This window comes from Crocuta crocuta, unplaced genomic scaffold, assembly GCF_008692635.1.
Source record: "Crocuta crocuta isolate KB4526 unplaced genomic scaffold, BGI_CrCroc_1.0 scaffold15, whole genome shotgun sequence".
Taxonomy (NCBI): Eukaryota; Metazoa; Chordata; class Mammalia; order Carnivora; family Hyaenidae; genus Crocuta; species Crocuta crocuta.
In genome coordinates, this window is record NW_027530508.1 from 3,050,138 (window position 1) to 3,056,567 (window position 6,430).

Consider the following 6,430-nt stretch of genomic DNA (forward strand, 5'->3'; position numbering starts at 1 on the left):
ACATAGTACTGGAAGTCTTAGCCTCAGCAATCAGACAACACAAAGAAATAAAAGGTATCAAATCGCTCAGAAGGAAGTAAAACTTTCACTCTTCACAGATGACATGATACTCTATATGGAAAACCCAAAAGATTCCATCACAAAACTGCTAGAACTGATCCATGAATTCATCAAAGTGGCAGGATATAAAATCAGCATACAGATATCAGATGCATTCCTATACAACAACAATGAAGCAACAGAAAGAGAAATCAAGGAATCTATCCCATTTATAATTGCACCAAAACCCATAAAATACCTAGGAATAAATCTAACAAGAGAGGTGAAAAATCTATACACTGAAAACTATAGAGAGCTTAGGAAAGAAATTGAAGAAGACACACAAAAAAAATGGGAAAATATTCCATGCTCCTGGATAGGAAGAACAAATATTGTTAAAATGTTAATGCTACCCAAAGCAATCTACATATTCAATGCAATCCCNAGAACTGATCCATGAATTCATCAAAGTGGCAGGATATAAAATCAGCATACAGATATCAGATGCATTCCTATACAACAACAATGAAGCAACAGAAAGAGAAATCAAGGAATCTATCCCATTTATAATTGCACCAAAACCCATAAAATACCTAGGAATAAATCTAACAAGAGAGGTGAAAAATCTATACACTGAAAACTATAGAGAGCTTAGGAAAGAAATTGAAGAAGACACACAAAAAAAATGGGAAAATATTCCATGCTCCTGGATAGGAAGAACAAATATTGTTAAAATGTTAATGCTACCCAAAGCAATCTACATATTCAATGCAATCCCTATCAAAATAACACCAGCATTCTTCACAGAGCTAGAACAAACAATCCTAAAATTTGTATGGAACCAGAAAAGACCCTGCATAGCCAAAGCAATCTTGAAAAAGGAAACTAAAGCAGGAGGCATCACAATTCCAGACTTCAAGTTGTATTACAAAGCTATAATAATCAAGACAATATGGTACTGGCACAAGAACAGACATTCGGATCAATGGAACAGAATAGAGAACCCAGAAATGGACCCACAAATGTATAGCCAACTCATCTTTGACAAAGCAGGAAAGAATATTCAATGGAATAAAGACAGTCTCTTCAGCAAGTGGTGCTGGGAAAACTGGACAGTGAAATACAAAAAAATGAACCTGGACCACTTTCTTGCACCATACACAAAAATAAACTCAACATGGATGAAAGACCTAAGAGTAAGACAGGAAGCTGTCAAAATCGTCGAGAAGAAAGCAAGCAAGACCCTCTTTGACCTTGGCCGCAGCAACTTCTTACTCAACACGTCTCCAGAGGCAATGGAAACAAAATGAAAAATGAACTATTGGGACCTCATCAAAATAAAAACCTTCTGCACAGTGAAGGAAACAATCAGCAAAACTAAAAGGCAACCGACAGAAGAGAGAAGCTATTTGCAAACGACATTTTAGATAAAGGGTTAGTATCCAAAATCTATAAAGAACTTATCAAGCTCAACACCAAAAAAAAAAAAAAAAAAAAAAATCCAGTGAAGAAATGGGCAAAAGACATGAACAGACACTTCTCCAAAAAAGACATCCAGATGGCCAATATACACATGAAACAACGCTTAATGTCACTCATCATCAGAGAAATACAAATCAAAACCACAATGAGATACCACCTCACACCCAACAGAATGGCTAACATTAACAACTCAGGTGGCAACAGATGCTGGCAAGGATGCAGAGAAAGAGGATCTCTTTTGCACTGCTGGTGGGAATGCAAACTGGCACAGCCACTCTGGAAAACAATATGGATATTCCTCAAAAAATTAAAAATAGAACTACCTATGCCCCAGCAATTGTACTGCTAGGTATTTATCCAAGGATATAGGTGTGCTGTTTTGAAGGGACACATGCACCCCAATATTTATAGCAGCACTATCAACAATAGCCAAAGTATGGAAAGAGTGCAGATGTCCATCAATGGATGAATGGATAAAGAAGATGTGGTATATATACATAATGGAGTATTACTCAGCAATCAAAAAGAATGAAATCTTGCCATTTGCATAGACGTGGATGGACCTAGGTATAATGCTAAATGAAATCAGTCAGTCAGAGAAAGACAAATATCATATGACTTCACTCATATGAGAACTTTAAGATAGAAAACAGATGAACATAAGGGAAGAGAGGCAAAAACAATATAAAAACAGGGAGGGGGACAAAAACATAAGAGACTCTTAAATATGGAGAACAAACAGAGGGTTGCTAAAGGGGCTGTTGGAGGGGGGATGGGCTAAATGGCTAAGGAGTCTACTCTTGAAATCATTGTTGCACTATATGCTAACTAACTTGGATGTAAATTTTAAAAAATTAATTAAAAAAAGAAAGAAAAAACTTACAAAAACACAAATATAAGTAAAAAAGATATATGTGTACAATGGAATATTACTCAGCCATCAAAAAGAATGAAATCTTGCCATTTGAAATGACATGGATAGGGCTAGGTATACTATGCTAAGCAAAAGAAGTCAGTCAGAGAAAGACAAATACTACATGATTTCACTCATATGTGAAATTTAAAAAATGAAACAGTTGAACATATGGAATGGGGGAAAAGGAAGAGAGATAAACAGTGAGAGGCTCTTAATGATAGAGAACACACTGAGGGTTGATAGAGGAAGGTCAGAGATGGGCTAGATGGGTCTTTGGTATTAAGGAAGGTACTTGTTATGATGAGCACTGGGGGTTGAATGTAATTGGTGAATCACTGAATTCTACTCCTGAAATCAATATTGCACTGTTAACTAACTAGAATTTAAGTAAAACTGAAAAAAAAATCATCGTGCCCTATGAGTCAAGGGGATGAACGTATAGCACAGAGAAATACAGTCAACAGTATTGGAATAATGTTGTATGGTGAAAGTGGTAACTACATTTACTATAGTGAGCATTGTGTAATGCACAGAATTGTCAAACTACAATGTTGAGCACCTAAAACTAATTTAGCATGTAATATAGCATCGTATATCAACTTAGATAATAAATTTTTTTTTAATTTTTATTTATTTCTAGGGGAGAGAGAGAGAGACAGCATGAGTAGGGGAGGGTCAGAGAGAGAGGGAGATACAGACTCTGAAATAGGCTCCAGGCTCTGAGCTGGAAGTCAGCACAGAGCCCAACGCGGGGCTCGAACCTACGAACCGCGAGATCATGACCTAAGCGAAAGTCGGACGCTTAACTGACTAAGCCACCCAGGCGCCCCGATAATAAATTTTTTTTAAACTATTTTTTAAAAAGTTTTGCCCTGGGGCGCCTGGGTGGCTTAGTCGGTTGAGCGTCCGACTTTCGCTTAGGTCATGATCTCGCGGTTCGTGGGTTCGAGCCCCGCGTCGGGCTCTGTGCTGACTGCCAGCTCAGAGCCTGGAGCCTGTTTCAGTCTGTGACTCCCTCTCTCTCTGACCCTCCCCTGCTCGCGCTGTCTCTCTCTCTCTCCTAGAAATAAAAAAAATAAAAAAAAAGTTTTGCCCTGGCATGAAAAAATACATTGGATCCATACATAGGATATATTTGGCCAAGTGATTTTTGACAAAAATGCCAAAGCAATTCAATGTGGAAAGGCTAGTCTTTTCAACAAATGGCATTGAAACAATTATATATTCATAGGTAAAGAGAAGAAGGAGAAAGAGAAAGAGAAGGAGAAGAAGAAAGAGAATCTTGACTATATCCTTATAACATACACAAAATTTAATACTGTCTTTGAAAATATTACCTTATAGAATATTACTGTACAATATACACAAAGATACTAAAACAAATTTATATGACCAGATGGATCTACAGACATAAGTTTAAATCCTAAGGGGGTTGATGGGCATGGAGGAGGGCACTTGTGGGGATGAGCACTGGTTGTTATATGGAAAACAACTTGATACTAAACTACTTTTTAAAAATTCTAGAAGAAACTGTAGGGATAAAACAAAACTAAATCTTAATGGTCTTGGGTGAGCAGAGACATTTTTAGATAAGACACAAGAAGTATAAATCGATAAAAGAAAACATTGATTAATTTGACTTCATGAAAAGTTAAACTTTTATTCTTTTAAAGACACTGTTAATAAAAAGAAAAAGAAAGTTACTGAGATTTGCCAAGTGAATCTACACAAGGACTTGTATCTGGGACAGAGGTGGGCAATGTGCAGCCACCTGTTTGTTATGATCTGTGGCTTCTTTCAGGCTGAAATATCAGACAGAAGTGATTATGGTCCAGACCTAATGGCCCACAAGAATAAAGCATAAAGATGACTGTCCGGTCATCTAAGACAAAGTTTGTCAACACCTGAGAGAGAATATTTAAAGAACTCTAACAATAAAATAGCAAGAAGACAAAGAATCCCATTTTTTAAATGCATGGATCTGACCAAACGTTCCACCAAAGAATATATATGAACAGCAATGAGGGTTTTGCTTATGCAAAATATATTTTTAAAAAACTGCTCTGTCTTAATTAGCACACTATTATAACAAGTTTAAATACCTCTTTTGTAATTTTTTTAACACTTATTTTTTTTAATGTTTTATTTATTTCTCAGAGAGAGAGAGAGAGACAGCGTGAGCAGGGGAGGGTCAGAGAGAGGGAGTCACAGACTGAAACAGGCTCCAGGCTCTGAGCTGGCAGTCAGCACAGAGCCGGATGCAGGGCTCAAACCCACGATCCGCAAGATCATGACCTAAGCGAAAGTCGGACGCTTAACCAACTAAGCCACCCAGGCGCCCCAACATTTACATATTTTTTGAGAGACAGAGAGAGACAGAGCATGAGCAGGGAAGGGGCAGAGAGAGAGAGAGACACAGAATCTAAAGCAGGCTCCAGACTCTGAGCTGTCAACACAGAGCCTGACACAGGGCTTGAACCCATGAACTGTGAGATCATGACCTGAACCAAAGTTGGACGCTTAACAGACTGAGTCACCCAGGTGCTCCGATCCCTCATTTGGGCAAACCTTCCCACCTGGTCCTGTTGCTTAGAATGGCTGTGGCTCTCAACCCACACACATTTGGGAATCACTTTATCAACTTTCATTACAAACTTTTTACAAATATGACTTGATTGCACTGACCTTATATATTCATTTGGGCAAACTGACATCTTTCTGATATTGAGTTTTGCAACTCACAGACATGAAACACCTCAATTTAGGTTTTCTTTGATGGCTTTCAATTCAACATTTAACAGGGCTTTTTCGTTCCATCATGGTCTTACGCATCCCTAGTTAGAGCTATCTTTAATACTTTCTAGTTTATAGAAACTTTAAAAAGTATTATTACTGTTTGCACTGGGTTTGGGAGGTTATATAGGATTGGAAGTGAATTTCAACATCGATATTCTATCCAGCAAGCTAATCAAACTCATACTAGTGCTCATAGTGTGGACATTCTCTTATGTGAGCTCTTAATGACACATATAACTGACTCACCTAGATTAGTTTTTACCTTCATCAAAGTTACATATGCACACGGTTTAAGAGGTAAGTAGTTCTGTACATACTACCTATAAAACCTGGAGCCTCCTACCTCCCATGGTTTTCCACACCAAAGGCAACCATTTTCCACCTTTAAAAATTATTATTTTTAACTGATTACTGTAGAAGTTACAGCCAGATCTTATATAGCATGCTTACATTGTCATTTCTTGACTTCTCCCCATAGACATATTCACTGATGTCCCATTATGGATGATGATGATACAATGTTCTGTTTCCTGAACCCCATGCCACATACCTTAATTATTTTAATTTTGGCTAATGTCATAGCCATTGTCCACATTATAATGACAAATACCTTCTGTTTTATAGCCCAATATTGTAACATTCCCAGCTTTTGTTTGTGTCTTTCCGCTCATTTATAGTTTGTATAACCAGCACCATATTCAGGATACAGAACAACTCCATGGCCACAAAAGTTTTATCGTGCCCACCAGCCCCACCACACCAAACCTCTGGCACATGCCCATCTGTTCTCTACAACTTTGAGATTGTTGTGTAAGTGGATTCACACAGTATGTGACATTTTGAGAGTGATTGTCTTCACTCAACATATTATTGCCTTTGGAAACTTATAAGTTGTGCACATGTAAATAATTTATTCTCTCTTATCTCTGAGGAGTATTTCCTGGTATGAATCTGCTACATTTGCTTAAACATCCCCTTATTCCTGGACACTTTGGGTGTTTCTCCTTTTTCCCTATGACAAAGAAAGATGTTCTAAACAGTCATGCGAGGTTTTTGTCTGGCCATGGTCTTCTGTGCTCAGATAAATGCCTGGGATTGTGATTTCTGGGACATATAACCTACTTCCTCTCCTGAAAGAATGGAGGAAATGATGTGTTTTACTGGAGGCAAGCACATACAAAAAAAATTTGTTTTTAA